Genomic DNA, 20,740 nt, shown 5'->3' with positions numbered 1-20,740 from the left:
AAGCCTTAAACAAAGGCTCTGGCAACTTCATTCTGTCCAAGCAGGACATCAGCAGCTGCAGCTTGAGACATTGTGTTCCACAGGTTGCAGAGAGGTTGTTAACCCGTCCCAGATGCCTGCCCTTGCTTTGGCGCTGTGGGTTGAAGGGGCACAGCAGCCTCCCCAGGTGATTTAAGAAGCCTCCTTTTATGCAGACGCTGAACTGCTGCTACAGCACCAGGACTCAGAGCCCACACCAGTGCTGTGTCCCTGGCAGTGGCCAGAGGAGCTCTGGGCAGGCATCATGCAGGATTTACAACCCACATCTGTGTCACGGAGCATCAGGCAACTCACTTGAAAGGAGAGTAAGGCTCTGAACAGGCTGAACAGCGAGTCCAGTTCTTTCTCTTTCTTTTAGATAGGTGAAAAAACCACCCATCCAGCACTTACACCAAGCCACTGGTCCCACTGTACTGCTAACACGCTTTACATAGGGGAAAAACATCTTTAGGGAGTTGGAAGTGGTAATGGGCCATGAAGCATATGGCAGTGTTGTGGCATCTCGAGAGCCATATGTACAGGCCTACAAACTGTCGGGATGTGATACACTACAGATAATATCCATGATAAATTATTCACTTAACCAAAAATTGTACATCAACCCTCAACAGCTGGTAAAAGCTGGAGCCTTGCCCAGTACATTAAGGAAGTTTGCTTCCTCAAAGCTCTACTGTTCTTTGGGGGATTTGAATTATGCATGTTACCATGAAAGCTAATGCTGTACATATGCATTCAAAGTTATTATTAACCTCATCAGGCAGAGAAGGAGTAAAGGCAGCTGTTTTTCTAGCTCGTGTGCTTAGGACATGGTGATGTTTTAAAGGACTTGCTGAGAGCACGAACATAGGAGAGTTGATTTTTCCTCAGAGCAGTTGAGAGTAGCCAGTTCAACCTGAAGAGACTCCCTTGGGGTGGTCACTGACAGTGTTGTCTTATCTTCATTACATGAATGCTAGAAAAATTTAAAAAAATAAAAAGACTTTTTGTCACCTATGTTATAGCTGCACTGTGCCGGGGGAAAAAAAAAGAAAAAAAAAAAAGGAAAGCAGAAGTTACAGCCCCTTAACCTCGTTCTCCACCAAGATCCCAGCAGGGGATTTCTGGTTTTCTTTCCTTTTTCCCTCAAAAACAGAATGAAAGTGAAAACAGGGTTGTTTTCAGCTTCATCCACAACCACCATTCAGTCCCTCCATCCCAGCTGGGGCCCAGAATAGAGAAACACAGAGCAGCCTTTTCTGCCAACTATCCATTTTTTTTTCCCCAAACACCTTTGTATTTCCCATTAAAAGGGCTTTGATTTTCTTGCAGCAACTTTAAGCCATTTCCTCAAACACTGCCCGTGGGACTGACGTTTCTTGATCCCAACCAGCAGCAACGTTGCTGCAGGTCGAACTGCAGGAGTGCCAGGGACAGCAAAGGCAATACCAGTATCTCCTGCCTGGCACACTCACGCTCTTGGCATTCGTTGTCCAAGACACCCTGCGCTCCCCTTAAAATATTTTGCTCCGCCAATGGATTCAGCACGAGGCTATCTGGATAAATGACCAGCTGGTGCCATAGCTTGGGGTTAGCACAGAGAATCACTAGCTAGAAATGGGTTTGGACAACAGTCTGGGCAAAGTTTAGATCCCTTGGCCAAAGTAGACACGGAGACAGACCAGACATTCTGTTGGGGCCTGAAATAAGATTTTGCAGCATTAAGTGCTCTATTCCAGCAGCTGCTAGATAGAGCAATCATCTTCAAACACAACTTCTTGGTCTCTTCTTCCAGAAAGACAAGCTAATTAAAAGGGGGTTAAGGAGAGATTATACAGACTAAGGGGAGATTTCTGAAAGGCCCAAGGAGCAGCTCGGCAGCCAGATCTCCTGAAAGTCAGTGGCAACCAGGTAACCAACTCCTGCTTGTCCTCCAAACAGCTCTATTTGCAGCTGTTAAAGCTTCTCTGGTTAAAAAAGGAAAGAAGCATCCAAAGAGAGAAGCGTAGGGATCCATATTGCTGACACATTCCCAGTTTCTTCTGGCAAGGGTTTGTATCACCTTATACAAATCCCTGATCTTTTAAAGGATCAGCGTGTAACCTTCATACCAAAATTTTTGGTAATGTCATTCCCTCATCCCGTTTCCAAGGGATGGGTTTCAAACACCGCCAGCCCGCCCTCACGGCAGCTTCAGCAGGAGACACGGACCACGCGCGGCCAGCGCTCGCTCTGCCCTTCGCTGTGTCCCAAAGCGGCACCCGCTGTCACCCTGCACAAACTCGGCCATTCAAGGAGCTCAGTGGATGTCTCCAGCTCTCCTACAGACACAAAGAGAGGCAGAAAAATGAGGTGAGACCCTGGCCCTGGTTCCCAGCCCAAAGCAGAGGGCCGGGGTGCCCGTTCAGAGCTGCAGCTATTTGCTCTTCTCCAGGGGGACCCTAGAAGGGATTAACAACCCGCTGCAGAAGCCAGCATCTCATCTTGATTGTCACTGTCATTTACACAGTAAATGTCACTTAAAGCTAACACCAGAAGGAGCTTGTTGGTACAATTCAGCAAAAGTGGCAACAGCAGCTTAGATGCTTTTCTTCCTCATGTACATATATATATAAAAATATATTTATCTAAAATTGGATTTTGACTTCTAGTGACGGTGTCACAGTGCCAAGCTCATTTGCAGCAGTAAAACCTCCTCCCAGCATGTATGAGCGCACACCACAACCCAGGCATTTTGAGGCCCTGCTTCTAAAGACGCAGGCAGTTTGCAGTTACATCAGCTAAATCCTTGGCAGCTCTGCTCGGATGAGAGGGCCAGCTCTGCCCGTGGCTTTCAGATGAGATAAACTTGTCCATCCATAACTGGACTGCGAATGGGCTGCTCATTCTGCACTAATCGCTGAATGAATCATTTAACTCAAATGACTACTAGTCACTGTTAGTCTGGATTTCATCTGGGACCTGGAAACAAGAGAACAGTTTCGTGCTAACAGCCCTTTTTGCTGTCTAGGCCAAGCATCAGAACTGCACCTCGGTAGCTTAAATCAGCCAATAAACAGATCTCAACAACACAACAAATGCAGCTGATCATCTTGCTGGCAGAGACATTTGCACTACTGTTTCTGATAGAGGAGAGAAGCGGAGGGAAAACTACCAGAATCAGAATGTGCTACAAGATGCCGATCACCTCCAAAAACCCGCACAAGCTACCCAGGTCCAGGGAGAGCACACAGGAGGGCGGGTGGGACCTTTCATAAGAAGCTTCTGTCACCACCTCTTACTGCCCTAACACCCCCAGGGCGCTGAGGCATGCGAACAGAATGTCCACCTGTTGAGCAGCATTAGCTGCGGTGATATTGCAATAATGTAAAACACAGATTGCAGCCTTCATTTTTTCCTTTCTTGACATAATGCAGCTGCACATAACTGAGACATAATGCAGGAGCCTCATGAATCCAGAGCTAAGCTGTGGGAGACCAGGAGCAAATAAATATTTCACAAAGTGTTAGCACAAGACACGACAGCATAAATAAAACAGAAGTGTGAGGATAAAGGCTCCAAATGCAATTTGGCTCAAGTCATCTGTGCCTTCAGAAACAGAAAGATGAGATTTATTTCAAACCTGAACAATCCGAGAAGGGGAAGGCAGTGATTTTTTTTTTAAATCATTATCTTTGACCTTTATGCCGGCAGGAGAGGGAGCAGGAGCGTGGGTGACTGGCACAGCGCGTGGTTCACGATGGAAGCGTTTCTCCATGGCCTGACGGATGCTTCCTGATGAAGGTAGCCACGATGGCCCCACGTGTCACAGAGCCCCATTGCTGGGGCTCGGGGGCTCCCGGGAGGACCTGCTCATGGGCTTGTGCTGCAGCCACTGCTGATGAGAGGGTTTGTTCTGCCAGGCTGGGTTTGCCACGAGAGTCCACCCAAGTCTGCAACCTCTCACAAGAACAGTAAAACAACTGGCAGTTCATTTTCCTACCATTATGTAGGGCAGGTGTTAAAAACTCATCTCAGACAAACACTTCTTACTTGTGCACCCCTACAAAAAAAAATCATAACATGGCAGGAGATGATGAAAGGAAACACCAGACTAGACACGCTCCAAGATCCAACCCCAGGCCAGCGATGAGGCTGGCAGGAATGGAACAAGTGTCTTCACTGTCTCATGCCTCAGGGCGTGATGGGTCTCTGGATATTGCACCAGTCCATCCTCCTCTCGCATCCCGCAGACTGAACACAACTCCTGGCCAAGCGCTCTCACACTCTTCAGTTTGCAAAGAAACAGGTGGTTCCCCAAAACACGGGTCCCCTTATCTACATTAACCTCCCACCTTTGCTAGCTTTTCCTCTCCACTGCCCTAGCTACCCAGACCTTTCAAAAATCACTCTGTTGAAAGAATTCCTCTTCCTCCCACCTGGCTTTAAGAAGTCAGATAGAATTAAAGAGCTTTGAAACAAGGGTAAATCTTGGGCAGTTACAAGGCCTTCATCAACTATTTGCCCCTAATCTGAAGCACTGAAAAACAATAGCTAAGCAGACAGTATGAAACACTGGAAGTGGCAAAATTAAATGAGTACAAATAGAGACCTACAAAGCACCACAGAGTCAGCTCCTGAAGCAGAGCAGCTAAGGGTTTATTCACAGATAAATGTGCTGGGATTTCCAGTTAGACACACAAATCCCCATGTACCAGAAGAGTGACTGTGTTATATATAGCCTCATGCTAAATTTTCCACTAATTATTTGGAGTCTGCCTCTACTTCCAGGGCCCAGCAGCCCTCCCCTGGCTGCAGAGGTACCACTCCCATTTTCTTCTGAAGTAATTGGAATTTACCCACTCTGATTTCACACCGCAAGAGGTGTGACAGCGGCTGGCAACTTGCCACCCACTTTTAGATACCAATCTCAGGGCACTGAGCCAAAAGCAAAGCTGCATTGGCACCTCCAGCTCTCTAAGAGAGATAAGAGAGAGGATAAGAGCACCATGGGGGAAAAGGTAAAAGCCACATAATATTTCAGCAGGGTGGGGGAAGACGAGGATTATGCACAGACTGGCCAGGGAGCCACTGCCATTCGGCTACCTGACAGAGCAACAAGGTGCCAACACAAGCACCTGGCCTCGGCCTGAGCTCCTGTCATCAGCTCCAGCTGCTCTGGGAGGGTCTAGCTCTGCTTGGAACTACAGATGCTCCCTGATGTTACACGGGAAGGCAGATTTGAGGAAGGGTACACTGCGATTTCCCCCTCAAACGCCTGCTTGAATCAGCCACCGTGCAGCAAACGCCCCAGTGGGAGCCAACCAGAAGGGCTTCCCTTCATCTTCCACATCCCTGCCTTGACTGAGGGCCAGTAACAGGCCCAACACTAAGGATTTCTCAGGGGAGGGTTGGAAGAGAAGAGCCAGTATCCGCACTCACAGAAGAGCAGGATTTGGGGTTACCACACCTGCACACATCCTCTCAGCTCCCGACGCACTCCGTGCAGTTTCGTACCAGCACAAAGCCGCAGCGGGTAGTTGACCAGCTGCAGTGGGGCTGAAATACTACCTGAAAACACACCAAGGGCCAAACGGCTGCCGTGCACACACAGACCAAGGGCCAAACGGCTGCCGTGCACACACAGATCAACACACGCACACCGGCAGCCCCAACGGCAACTGGCAGTGCCAGGCTGAAACCCGCCACGTCACGGGCAAACAGCCAGGTGACACTTCACCCCGGCAGCACTGCGGGGCTTCTCAAGAGCCATCCTAACAGCAGCCATCAGGACCAACCGTTTCCAGCCAGCAAATGAAATGCACCGTTGTGGGAAAAACACTTTTTCTGTGGTAAAGATTTTTTTCCTTACATTTTGCATCCTCCTTTTGTCAACACAACAACATGCAAACTTGAGGCCTGAACCTCAGGTAGCTGTAAGCCAGCCCAACACTGCTGACCCCAGTGGTGGGAAGTGATTTGTTTTAGCAGAGGAATTGATCCTCGGGACAACAGCAGCAGCCTAATTGAATCCAACTCGCTTGGCTCTGGGGCTGGATGCAGTAACACAGTAAACATCTCTTGACTGCAGAGAGAACAGTTAGACCATGGCTGGATGCTTCTGAAAATCCTACCCCGGGGCTACAGCAATGACTGGCTTCAGCTCAGGAATCTAAAAGTGCAGCAAGGGTCAGAAATGTGACTCACTGAAAATGATGGTCACATTCTCAGCTGGTGTAATCTGGCCTAAGTCCACTGCTTCAAGAGGGGCAACCGAAATTTAGACCAGCTGAGGATCTAATCCAATTACCCTGATCTGAACCAAGAAAGGATACACAGTTCTCAGAAACAGATCACAGCCATACAGATATATCTACACCTACAGGAAAACTCTGTCTTAAAAAAATCTGTCTCGAAGAAATAGTTTTACAATCCTGTTGCTCTGTGTAATTTTTGGAAAAAGGTGCGACTCCTATGGTACAAGTCTCATACATGCCAAGGATCACATCTCAAGTGCTTCATTTTCTATCTCTTCTCTTGCCCAAGTAATAGACTTGAACTGCCCTCCTGATGCACAGAACAAATCTGCATAAGGAACTCTCTTCCCTTGTTTTCTTCCAAAGTATCAGTTATCTAGCAGCATTACCATTTTGTTGGCCATGTGCTACTTCATCTCTGAAGCTAATTAATAAAGATTCGTCAGAGGTAGAACTGCATCATTAAAAGATAATCCCCTAATTTTACTCATACGTGTCATATTGGCTGCTTCTTTAGGCCCAAGGCCTAAAGAGATAAGAAAGCTCCTTGTTCAGTTCTTCACGTGCTCATGATTTAAACTACCACAACACAAAAGAATCCTGAACTGTCTTTGAAAATGGGTTCTGCAAGGATGGCGTGAGCCAGGAACTCTCCCAGGGTCCCCTTCAAACTGAATTGCTGTATGATTTAGTCAAACCAGGCCAAACTCAATTCACTGTAGCAAGACTACATGCTTGCATGCGTGTAACATTTTAAGTGGTTCAGCCTCCTCATCTGGTTAACATTATATTTTTTTAAAAATCAAGATCAAGCAATGCTCGATACCCACGATTAGCTGTATTACAAATATTGTTTTATTCAGCGTCATGATTTATTGGCCTCCTCCCCCTTGAGAGCTTCTATCGACCTCAGATTCACCTCAATGAATCTTGATTTTTGAATGAAAACAGCAGTCAATAATATTTACTTCCTATTGACTTCATCCTTAACAGCACAAGCTAAAGACTGAACTATTCTTGACCTCCCTGTCTTGGTTCTAATCACAGCAGCAAGAGAGCCAGAGCACCATCTCTGCAGGTCGAGGGAAGCAACACCCAACAGTGCCCCTGAAACGAGATGATGAACAAGCCACATGTCCAGCAAGTTTATTTATGGATGGAGGCAATGAATATCCTGAAATCTTATGGTCAATTCCACGTGACAAGAATTTTGCTTTAGAAGGTATTGCTAGTCAACTCTGCTAAATCTATCAGCCAGCAGCAGAGGGTCCAAATCATGATTTGGATGCTTGGTACAAGCACCTGGGCAAACTAGTTCAAGTTGCTTGAGTGGCTTTTGAGTGGCAATTGCACCCCAAGCATTATCCCTTGGTGTTTCAAGAGAAGCTCTAGCCAAGGTGCATCCTTACCCATTCCCTACATCATAGCTCCCTCTCACCATGAATATCTCCAATTCTGTAAAACCTTCAGGCCTTTTGTAGGCCAGAACTCCCAGACCACAGCACATCTTTGCTCAGTTTGCCCCTAAACTGCCTATTTGGGTTTCCTATTCAGTCTTACTGCCCTTCAGAGATCTTATCATTTAGACACAATATTACAATTTCTTACAATCACTTGCTAAACTACACTTATTTCTCTCATTCTCAGTTGAAATCCCTACATTGCCCAGCCCTGGCATCCCATGTGCCACAGGCAAAGCAGACTGTTGCCCTGTTTGGAAACTTGGAAGAAGTCCTGTAATGTCCAGCAAGGCATATTCATGAGAACAAAGAAAAAGAGCAGCTCACATCCATGAGACTAGCTGAAACATTCTTCATTTTTTTCCCCAATATACTCGGGCTTAGAGAAGCAGTTCCAGGTTACCCCTCATTAGGCAGATGTTCTTTAAATGATTTATGCTTCTATCAAGCCTGATATCCCCACAGAAGATTGTTAGTGAAAAGCCCTGTGTAATCATTTATAGCAGGATTTATTATGTTTAACTTAGTAACTCTCTGCAGGCACTCTAACAGGATGGAGGTGGGCTGTGGGCAGCAAAAGGTCAGTCCCAAAGGAAGCCAAATACTACGCTAAGAGGAAACTAGACCAGGGCTCTAAGGAGCTTTGTTCACATTAGAGAGGAAGCAGAAAAGGCTTTAATCATTCCTGCCAAAGCCATGCACATGCAAGAGAAAGAGGAACCAAGCAAGGTTTTACTCAGACTGTCAAGGGCTTCTGTCAGTAAATGTGGTTTTACGCTGGTTCTGGCTTAGTCTTGCCCTCATTTCTTTCTCTATCCATCTTACTCATGTTGCTTCAATAGAGCCTTGTATTAAGCAAGTAGCCAGTCATGCAAATAGGTTTTTTAATATAAAAACTACCCCGTTCATTTATTTACAGGCCAAAAACCAAAGCTGGAAGAACACCAAATAGCAGAGTTAATGGCGAGTAACCAGTTGGGCCAGACTTAAGTTCCTCTGTCAGAACCAGAATACTCAGAGCTAACAGCTGCTACAGTCATTTCAAAGGCATCTGCAAGCCGCAACGACGCACTGGAAATTTCAAGTTTTAGTCATCTTGTGCTTTCCCGTTTCATCCAGAATTGGGGGGTAAACTGCTAAAATACATCCAAAAGGTCAGAAACACCACAAGAAAAGGCTCAATAATTTCAGAAACAGGAATTACTGATGGGCTCCAAAGAATCACAGCCTATCTCATGACTGGTCCTGCTCAACAGAGCAGGCTCCCCAGGCTCTCACAATCCAGAGGTTTGGATTTTACCTAAGCCAAGCTAAGCAGAAGTGCCTGGCACTGCCTGCTCTTGCTAATCCAGGAATCTCACTTTGGTTCCTTTGAGATGTTTTAGTTACTCTTCTGATTTTTGACCAGACAACTAACCAGTTCTAGTCAAATGCCTGGTGAAGCCAACAGCTTGCCTTCACACAAAGCAGCATTGGATAGGCTTAGAATATGCCCCAAAACACCACAGAATTATAGCTCATGTAAGGAAGCAATATTAGCCAGAGATACAATGAGGAGAAACAAGCAGTCCTGCGCTGTCCTCCCCATCACAGCCCCTCAACACTCTCAAGTGCTCTGGCTTTTTGTCTGTGTTTCTTCACCCGTAAAACGGGTCTTTGTTTAAAAACTATTCTCAAAGCACACAGTGAATTTTACTAATGCGACTGTCCTCCCGAGGCTGAGCATTTATAAACTCTCCTGTTGGTTGGACACGCAGGATCCAAAAGACGTGTCTTGTTGGTCACATCAGTGACAGTTTCGGCCTGAGGAAGGCGTGGAGCCCACGGCCTGGAGAGCCCCGCGACGGCAGGGGGAAGCAGGACGAGCGGCTCCAGCCCACGCACACCCTGCTCAGGGCACCAACCAGGGCCATCTACCCACATCACCAACGCTGCTACAGTCCAGCTCTTCCACAGAGCCTGGCAAATACCCCCCAAAAAGCCTTGCTATTTCCTCCCCCGCCTCCTCTTCTCCCCCAGGCTGCTGTCTGGAAAATCCCAGCCTCCTCCCACGCAGCACAGAGCAGCCTTTTAACAGTTCCTAGAAGAAAATGTTTTAACTGCACACTTGCACCTGCAGCGCCCAGCCCTGCATGTCACCAAATCCAGAATTAAGTAGCCCAGCTATTGTAAAAATGAGTTATAGCTAAAGCTCCTTCATCTCAGCCATCTCCAGGGCCATATCCCGCTTCTGTTTTGGTACCAGATGGCTCAAGGTCTATTTTTCAACAAGTGCTGTCTCCCGCACTTGCTGACACAAAGCCCTTTGAGTTACAAGCCAAATCTCTTCCCTTAATATCTTTTTCATTCCTTTTTTTCCCCTTTTTGAGCTCACAAGTGTGTCTCTTCTTAAAAAAGAAGAAAAAAGTCTATTATTCTTCAAAAGCCCAGTTGTGTCCTTCATTTACTGAAGTAGTCAAAGAATATTATGGGTCATTTTGTCTCCATGGAAACCACAAATAGACCTTCAGGGTTTCGGAGAGGTGATATTATTTTGGAGAGGCCATGTAGGGTTCTCTGGCAGAAAATAATAGGGATGGCAAATCAAGGAGACCTTTTATACGGACTGTGTGAAATGCAAAGGGTATCAAACATCATTTCTCTGCCACCGAAGACTACTCCAGGCAGCAGTTTAATACGGTATCCTCTGACAGCTGAGCCCAAATGGAAAATTAATGAGGCAGCATGATATATGGGTCTTTTTAAATCTCATAACCAGCCTCCTTTATAGAATAAAAAAGGCCAAATCAGTTTAATATTAGTGGAGAGGTTCTTTGTGTATCGTTCTTCAAAACCTTGTCAGTGCAGTGCTGAAGAGACAGCTTGTTTTACTGACTGCGCAGGTCTAGCTGTTGGTAAGTTTGGGATTATCAAAATATCTCTGCGGTTTATCGGCCCATTGGAACACAGCACTGAGCCGAGGTTGTAACCAACACCTGGGCTCCGAGGGCAACATCATCCTTCGGGATGAGCAGCTAGGGAAGCAACTGCACAAGTCCTGGCTGCAGCAGGCTGGTGGCTTGTGGCAACAGCCACTGCTTCCTGCACTGCCTGCCAAATCCCTGCTGCCAGAACCCTCATCTTTGTCATTTCTGGCATTTTAAGGCATCCAAGAGAAGCAGTTTCTCCACAGTCCCCTTTTTTTTTCATAGCAGCTACCGCATTGCCAGCGCGGTCCAGGAAAAAGTGCAGGCCTTAGCAGAGGGAGGCAGATCCTCCACTTGGTTGAGTCGCTGCCTGCAGCCGTCTCCTCCCGGAGATACCCGTGCGGAAAAGAGGTGACCTCAGCTGTGCATGACACACTGCACACCGTGACTAGCTCCATGCCTCTGTCCCAAATGGATTTCTTCACCCTACAAAATCAAATAACTCTCTCCTCCCCCAGCTCTTCTGATTATCACCTTTCTGCCAATCCCCAGCTGCATGGGATCTGCTCTGGTCCAAGGTCTCTTTAATCTTGTAGGGTCCATTTTAGAAGCTTAGCATAGCACTAGAGTATCAACCTTATTTGAGTATTGCCCTTGATATGAACTTTGCTTAAAAAGAACATATTATGCAAATAAAATGCAATTTTCAAGTCAGAAGTCCTCTTCTGTGGGCACTGTGACAAACACTCTCACAAAACAAGGCCTGAGCTGAAGACCTAACGAGCTAAGACCTAGAGTAATCACTCTACTGAAACATTGGCCAGGGAAGAGGGAAGTTTAAACAAAACAAGGAAATCAAAACAGACATTCGGTTCCAAACTTTCTGCCAAAAGATCCTGGAAACGGACACTTTCCTGCAAGACATTTCAACCTCAACAGAAAAGCAGCTTCCAGGGAAAGTAACCAACTGCACCACTTCCTCGGTGGAAGGGTTATAGGTACTTCCATGATGCATAGCCACCCTCAGCAATTCAAAGGTTGCTGCTTCACCACCATCCCCAAGCTCAAGCAGTATAATTACCCAGGCTCTGTCAGCATCCTGGCCTCCAAAATAAAGCAGTGCCCTAAAGACTGTAACTTTGTGCCATTCAAGCAGATGGACAGAAATTTGATAGCACTTTGATAAATTAAACACAATAATAATAAAAAAAGGCAAAAACAGAAGGACATTGCTTGCAGATGTCATTTGAGCACCCCATGTTGTTGTTTACCCACACGCTGCCCTCTTTAAAGGGAAACATTCACTGCAGTTGAAAACAGGCCAACAGCCCCCTGCTCACCGTGCTCCAGCTTACCCACCCTCTGCTCGTGCTGCCAGTCTCACACAAGGAACCACAGGCAGAGGGGCTGAAACCACCAAGGACTGGGGCTCTTGTAACCTGCACCCGCATCCCTTCACCCCATCCCACCACCAGCATGGACTTCTCGCTGTTTTTCTGCTTTCTGCCCCATAGGCAGGAGGCCCCACGTATCCGCGTGTTGCAGGAGAGGTGCAGAGCAGGGGAGCGAGCTGGAGTGGAGGCCGAGCTCCCTAACTGGCCATCAGGCTGGAGGGACTGGGTGCAGCTGCCTGAAAAGGGGTGGGAATCCAAGATCAGTTAAGCTGCAGTGATTTCAAAGATGCCTCATTGGATATATTTAAGAGAGTAAGGGAGGGGGGAGCAAGAATCAGGAGGAAAAACAACAACAAAATCATTAAAAAAAACCCAAATGCATCAGGGTTTCCCTCATTCCTCAGCACTGTTTGGATGCTGAACGTTTTTCTCTAAAAGTACCAAAAGCTCATACATAAATTAGTGTTTGATACAAAGCAGATTGAACCTTGCTCTGCCAGTGCTTGGGCAATGCTGTGCACTTGTTAATCACTTGCTTTCTATACCATTTAGTTATGTGCTGGTTTTACTAAAGCTCTAAATTTTGAGTTTCAAGTGCCATTTGGAGTCCTCTAGCTCTCTGCAGTTCAGGCTGCACAGCTGTGTGTCCACGATCTGCATGGAGTTCTGACGTTGCAGACCCCACCAAACATCAGAGCAGCTCATTTCAGGATGCCTGCAAGGATGGATCCTCCCTGAGTTTAATCTCAGTGCTTCTCAGTAATGCTTTTAAGCGCAACAGGATCATTTTTAAATGGACTGTGGATACCATTATGCCAGCAGATCAGAGGAACAACTATGGCCACCTGGGGCACCGAAGTTCAGCGCTGAATCACCTGAACTCTGGAAGTGCCTCGCACAGGATTTCAGTGCCACATGCCCAACATACTGGGATAGGACACCACAATCTTGCCTGCTCTAATCATCCCCACGCAAGGAGCATTGCACGCCAGGAGCAGGGCTTTGCATTGCATAAAATGCTACCCAGTAGCATCAATGCATAAACTGCGTAAACGCCAGCAACCATTCAGCAGTCTGGTGTTACAGTTCTTCCCGCACTAAGTACTTAGAGACCGTTCACCCCTTCGAAGCTTCCTAAATGCTTTATAAACAGGCAGAGTGGAAAAAAAAAAAAATCAATGCAGAGCTACTGCACAAAGGAACAGAGAGCAAGGAAAGAAAAGACAAACCTAATGAAAAATGAAAGAGCAGCCATACATTAGTTAGCATCAGCCTCGTTATTCCAGAGCTTTTTCTTTCCTCCTCTCTGTTCTAGGCTCTCCATGTGGGGGGAAAGGAACAGACCTGCCTTACGCTGAGCTGTAAGCAGCAATGTGGTTTTTATAATGGGACTTTTCTCTTTCCCCTCTGGCTAAAGTTAGGTTTAGAAATTCAAAGCAAGTTTGAGTTCTGTAAATAACTTGATTCTGGCCACCCTCAGCTGCAGTAATTGGTGCCTCCGACCTGGCTGGAACCCAAACCCGTCACTCAAAACCACCACGACATTCACCACGTCCTGGGAGCTGGATGTGACGAGGCGCTCGCGAGAGGCCGCGGACGCAGGTGGGACGCCCCAGGCGAGGCCGGGCAGCTCCCCGCAGCGCGGACGGGCTCCTCGCGGCGCCTTCGCGCGATGCGACGGCGGAGGGCAGTGCGGCCCCGCGCGAGGCCCGGCCAGGCCGCGCAGCCCCCGCGCGCTGGCTACAAAGCGTCGGCCCTCTCCGTGACTACCCTGTGTTTGTAAATTCACGTCCCTCAAAGGACCGTGGTTACAGGGAACCTACCACGAGGTTAGTGGGGACTGCAGCCTCTGTGGTCAGGCTCAAGTAGCAACAGTTAGTGATGGAGCAGCGGGATTCTCTGGTGACCCTGACCTCCACCACAGTGCTCTGCTTAGCAGGATTCGTGGCTCCTCAGCACAAATCCGCTTTACCTATTTTAGCTATTTCCACACCAGGCAATGTTTCAGCTAAGCAGCAAGTTCCCTGGGACACAAGTCCTTATTTCCCAGGGCAGGTTCAGAGAGCTGCCCCGAGGCCACAGCAGAAAGCAGAGAGACCAAAGGACCTCTGAGGTTCACACTGCGGGTCAGCGATAGCCTGTGAACAAACTCTGAGGGATCACGTCCCTATTTCGTAAGGGGTGAAAGGCAAGAGCAAGTTTCAGCGAAATCAGTAGGATAATAGTCGTACAACTGAGACAAGACCAGTCAGATCCCACTGCAGCTCCCTTCTACTAGCTACGTTGGAGCTAAATCTAAAGTTCTTTTAAAAAAATACCTTTAACTTATTATCTTTGCTATAGTAGGCTCAAAACTTCTGCACAAGGTTTTGTGCAGACACGAGACACACACTTGCCTTGATCTGAGCCAACAGGATCAGAAGCAGGCCCCGAACACCAGGAACACACGCTAGTAACGTGCCCCGTGCACCTTGCCCAGGTGATGTATTTTGTGAAGCCTAGTGCAAACATGGTTATCTCCCTTACTCCAACAGACTACTAACAACAAGTTTATACAGTTCATCTTAAACAAATATTGGGAAAGTCAGTCCATACAAGGTCTGCTAAATTGCAGAGACGTCTGTGCAATTGCAATTGATGACACAGTGTTGAATTATACAAAGGAAGAGGTCAATGCCAGCAAGGCTATTCCGCAGAGCAGATTGCATGGAGGTCTCATTTAGCACTGCCAACTCTGAACATGTGCACTATATAAAGCAGAGCTTTTATTGTTCTATCACAGGTCCCTAATTTGGCTCTAGGAGCCATCTGCTGATTTAATAGGGGATTTGGGTTGTTAGGGACTTTTCATTCTTATAAACACCTAGAGCTTAGGCATTTAATAGAGAAAAATATTACAGTGAGATAATCATCTGCAGTAAAAAATGGAAGAAATTAAAGGCAATAGGTTTTGTTTAATTTTGTCTCCTAAGCAACCAATATATTGGATGTTGTTGGTACCAAATGTTAAGTGTGTGAAAATGATTAAAGCAGCCCTTCCAAGAGTGCTGTAACTATATTATTAGGAAATTTTAGATAAATTACATTGTCAAGACTGTTAAATATCAGCTGCGCTTTTATCAGTCACGAATTAATACTGAATAAGAATGTTATTATGCATCTTATTCAAAAAAAAAACACAGATTATAAACACAACACTACCTATACACACATTCTACCTGTATTTTCTTGCAATTGTCTATGTCATCACTAAATCCTGAGTGTTTCCAGAAGCAGGAGCCTTGAAAGGGTTTCTCGTCTATTAAGTACCACAACTACGATGAAGGAAGATGTCACCAATCTTCTAAAGACACTTTTAATGACCACATTTCCAAAACAGCAGTACGGGAGAGGACAGTTCAGTCATTCACCAGACCACGACTGCTGCATGATGTAGATGATGTAACAACATGAGATTTATACGTGAAAGACACAGCAAGAAGCCAACCAACAAGCACAGATTATCAAATGCCAGCAATAAACTGCCCTAAGTCCTCCAGGAAACACTCTGCAAAATCTGTCCTCCACACTCAGGCACACACACGAACACCACAGTCTAGGGCTCCAGCAGTTCTTTTCTGCATTTTTCAATGCAAACGTGACCATCTCCTACGGTGCACACTCCATAACAACCGTTCTCCTTGTGAACTGGGGCAGGGGTTCACGACACAAAGTCTGCTCCTGCAGGTAGTTTCACAGCAGCCAGCTGGGTCCGCAAAAGGAGTCAGCCAATGGCCCTACCAAGATGCCTGCAGCAAAAGGCCTTCTTATCCCCCACGAGCATCTACACGTTATCGCAATGCAGTCATATGAGCCTGGGACACCCGCACTCCACTGAATAACTTTGGTTCCTCAGGCTCAGATGGGTTGTCTTCGTCGCCAACAGCTTGCTTCCTTCACAGTACCCACCTGCTTTTACTTAAAAATGGGGTTGTGCTGGTGCACTGTGGGTCTAGACCACGCGCCCACTTCACAGCTGGACTGGGGTTGTTAAAGCTTCAGCATGAGGTCAGCACACGGCAGGTCTTGAGCACTGACACACCAACTGACCAGGAAAGGGAGGAAAAGCCACAGGAGCCAGACGGGAGCCAAGCCTCCCTTACCTGTCCCTCCTGTGCAGCAATAAGATCTTCTGTTACCACCGCTCCTCCTCCTCTCCCACATGTCATCTTTGCAGAAGTGACCCAGGGCCACAAGCTAGTCCATAACACTACAAAGCTTTAACTCCTTTAATATCCAGCAACAACAACTTTCATTGAGGCAAAATTAACACAGCGCCCCTGAAGTCATCCCACCACAGCCAGGGCTCCAGTTTTGCCACATTTTTCTTAAACATTTTATGCAAAAATCTCAGATCCTTCATTTCAAAGGCTGTCAATCTCACAGGGAATTCAGAAAATACAGAAAAGTGTTTGAGGTAACTCACGACCTCTAACCAAGTGAATGCTAATTTGCTTCTGAAGTCAGGACAAGAAAGGAGCTGACACATGATCCCTTCCTTAAGGCATGTGGCAAAAACCAAGGGTAGTTGCAGTAGTCACATGAGCTGAAGCAAGATGGCATGAATGACCACCAGACCTGACAGCTCGCCTGGCTACCAGAATCACTCCAAGATTTAACTCCGTAAACAAGTTTTACCCTTTATTCATGCACATAGCTGGAGGTCAAAACATTTTTATCTGGGTTACTTCCTTGATTCAAGCTAATAGGTAGGATGCAAATAAGCAAACAAAGCCCCTCCCCCCCCCCCCCAAAAAAAATAAAAACCCCACTAAAGTAAACATTTTTTTGTTGTCGCAGGAAAAAGAGAGAAAACAATTTACCAGCCAATTTACTGAAAAGCTATGGTACAACTCCTGGTACTTGCATAATGGAAAGTACTTTGAAAATGAATTCCCATATTTTTCATTTGTGGTGTGTTATGAGCACATGAGAGATTAATTTCATGGGTAAAATTTTTAATTGAAGAAGTAAAAGTGTGCTTTGAGTTTGTGAGATCTTGTGAGTCACTATGTTTCTTTTTCATTCTCCAAAGAGCATGATCTGGACCCCAAGATTAAAAAAAAAAAAAAAGAGGCAGGAACCAGAGCAAAACACTTTACATTGGTTTCATTGCTACAATTATAGACCCTCCCCCTCCCCCCCAAAAAAAAAAAAAAGCCAGCAGAGGTGAGAAATCAGATTATCAAGTCTTAGCCTGAGACTTGGCTCTGTAGATATATGAGGATAGACCAGAGAAAAACTGATGCAAAACCTGGCACTGCATTCCAGCACTCTGATTGACCTTATACAGGAGACAACTTAAGAGTCTCTCTGTTTTTGTTCTTTTAAATACACGCACAGTCTGCTCCAGCTGCTTGGCTCCAGCGCTAGTTTACAGTGCCAAGTCAGACATACTTGGCCTTGAAACAAAGTTGGCCCAGCCTTCAAACAAACCCCTGCTGTATTGTGATGAGCGAACAGGAGCTCTGCGGGATCTCACTGGAGAGCTCCCAGAGCCACGACACCGCGATGCAGCCACGCTCCCAAACACGGCACTGTCCACGAACAGCAAAGACCAGCTGGAGGCAATAGTCTGCTGAAGTAAAACCTTTTCAACATCTGTCCTTTATTCCTCGGTTGCATGTCGTGTGGCACGCTGAAAGCAAACGGTGTTTGACCTGCAGGTTATCCAAACATGACAAGCCACTCGAGTTTGGGCTCATTTTAATTTAAGGCTTTTAGGAGAGAACTGCCCAAATCTAACACTGGCAACACTAAGCCTGAGGCCTTCATGGTGTAAGCAGATACTACACAGCTTTTACTCAAATTTGTGTCACCCTCCAAGGCTAGGACTAGCATTTAGGCTGAGCAGAGCGACAGTATAGAGGTTCGTCATTTTGCTACTTCTAAAGCCCAAGCTCCAGACTTGCATGTTTGCACCATATTCATGGCTGAAGGAATGGATCATCCCACCCTTGGTAGGATCATACTTCACCCCTTTGCAGCACAGCTGCTCCCTCCTGCCTGGCAGACACTGGATGTGAGGCACTCGGGGGCAGTTACCAAAACTCATCGTGCTCAGTAGAAAGCAGAGTCCCTCTCAGCAGAAGCAAAGGAGGGACAGAACAGGATCCACGTAGAAACACTTGCCAGGAGCCAGCAGGCTGGGCTTGCTTCTTCGGCAAGCAACTCCGACAGCTGTTTATAATCTGCCTAACTTTTTGTGGTCCAAAGTCTTAAAAATAGAAGCAGTTTAGCTTTTACAGGAGCTGGCCCTAGAAAATAGAAAGCTTGCTAGACAAAACAGTGACCAGGTAGGAAAAATCCCCACTTCCATTCTTCCCATCTCTTCAGCATTACCAATTCAGAAAAAAAAGCACATCCATCAGGTTGTTCCCCTAAGGACAGGAAACCCAGGGAGGGAGGAAGAGGGAAGGGAAGGCATAGCTCTATTGTTGAACAGTAGAGAATGGCTCCAGAAACGAGACAGGCAGAGAAAACCTGAAAAAAAAATACCTAATTACATCCCCAGACAGCAGCCAACCCCACCAGCCATTTCCCTCCCTTCTCTGTGGGCCTCACTCACATCCCCTGTGAGCGACACAGCTAAAAAGGTAACTGAAACCAGGGTAGAAAAGACCACACTGCAAAAACTGCCCTCTGCTCCTGGCTGCCACCTCAGCACGCCGCAGAGCCCACGCAGCACCGAGCCTCCATTGGGGCCTTGCATGTCCTCCCCTCCTCTTGGGTTTGAGCTTCGAGCTCTATGAAAGCAGCTGCAATAACTGGTGCCTGTTCCTAGCAAACTGCTGGCCTGGAGCAGAAGAGGACAAGGAAAGGGGAAAGAGGCAAGTGACTAACAGAAGCCTAAAGAGGATGGAGCCACCTTGTTCTTCCGAATATAAAATGACTTGGTTGCTAGAAGTCAAAGTAAGATCCTGGCCTCACTGATGTCAGCAGTCGCAGAATTTTTATCTGTTTCCCCATACTCCCCACCTCATCCCAACAGTTCAGCAAAATGATGCAATGGACAAAAAAGCAGAGCTTCAAGATCCTCAGAGGCTTTGGTAAGCTTAGTAAAGAAATTTAAGAAACAGAAGGTAAAAAACAAAATAAAGGAACACACAAATAGTAAGAAAAGCCAAACATTGCCAGTGTAAGTTCAATCCTTTTCTTACTGACTTTGTCTGTATGCAATAACCCCTCAAATGAAACTAACATTTGCCAGCAGGTCCCAACAACAGAGCACAACAGTAAAATCGAGCACACGTTTACTCCAAAGCTGCTCTGCAGGGTCAGCCAGGCAGCTACGTTAGGAAGAGAGGAAAGGTTGATAGCCATTCCTAACAGCATTTGGAAAGCAATGTTTGCACAAACCATAACAACAATAGCAATAACATGCTATTGTCTCTAGGTTTTAGAGCCACTAAGACTAATGAGTTCATTTATAGCCCTGATGGAAGTAATTAAATCTGAAAATCAAAGCACAACATTCCTGTTTAGTGCTCTTTGAAACCAATATTCTAATGGAATGCTATCAGCAGCTAATTGAAGCACTAATCTTGCCCAGGGTTGGGCCCATTGCCCAGATGGCTAATACATCATTTTCTAGTCTGGCAAGCAACATATTGTAGAGACTGGATAGAAAAGAGATTAGATATATCTATACGATACAATGAAAGCGTAAGAACCTTTTTGATCAATATTATGATAAAAATCGTCATTTAATGTCAATCATTCGACAGACTCCTTGCTGAAGTACAGGGACATGCACGTCCTTAGCTTTATAAATGAAAAATCTGCTGCCTTATGCAAATAAATGCTCCAAATGGATGGGAATGGTGATACAGCAACGTTAGCAAGATAGATGTTCACCGACTGCAGCATGGACAACTGGGAGACTGAATAGCTTCATTTTGCTCATATATACAAATCACTTAACGAATAAAAGTTACAATTTTCTGCAGCAAAAATGTCCTTGCTGGAAGGTTTTGCATATTACATACTGTCACTGGGAAGGGTGCAGGAAAGAGCAGCTCTACAGAAGATGCATCTCATATGGATTTATGAACAGCTCTACAGGTAGGAGGTTTCCATCCTCTTGTATCTATTAGAAGGTAGTTCAGCCCTCTGCACTTGGAAAATTGCAAAATTCTTCAATCCTCTGAAATAAAAGTTAAAAGTATCAGGAACTGTATTACCAAATTCTACATTCAAACAACATGACTAATTAGATTCTAAATTAACATAATTGTATTTTTCCCCCCAGCAGGTTGTTTATATCGTTCTTTAACTTAATAATGTGAGACATGTTGGCATCTGTCTTAGATGCTTAGAAACTTTGGTCTCTATTATCCCTTTCCCATTTCTTATACTTTTGAATGCTTTCACTCAATCACAGTTTTTATTCAGCCAGCCCCTCAGCTGCGAAAATCAGCACAATTTGGTCAACATCAGTGGAGCAGGGCCAATTTACCAGCTTGAAATAGGTCTCTGGGCATTTTGGGAACTTGACAACCCCATAGAAGCAAGAAGTCAACGAAGCAAGACAGCTAGAAGAACATCCTTAAGGTGTCCAGTGATCTGTGCCTGCACTCTCTGAACATGTGGGTTGAACTTCACTCTTGAACCATGAATTAAGAACTACTTGCAGTACATAGTTTCCTTGTCAAACGCTGCATGACTCATGGAGTTTGGGGGCAGCGTGG

The sequence above is a fragment of the Tinamus guttatus genome, unplaced genomic scaffold (assembly GCF_059628265.1).
Source record: "Tinamus guttatus ecotype Peru unplaced genomic scaffold, ASM5962826v1 Tinamus_guttatus_pri_ptg000459l, whole genome shotgun sequence".
Classification (NCBI taxonomy): Eukaryota; Metazoa; Chordata; class Aves; order Tinamiformes; family Tinamidae; genus Tinamus; species Tinamus guttatus.
Note: the sequence above shows the minus strand (reverse complement) of the source record.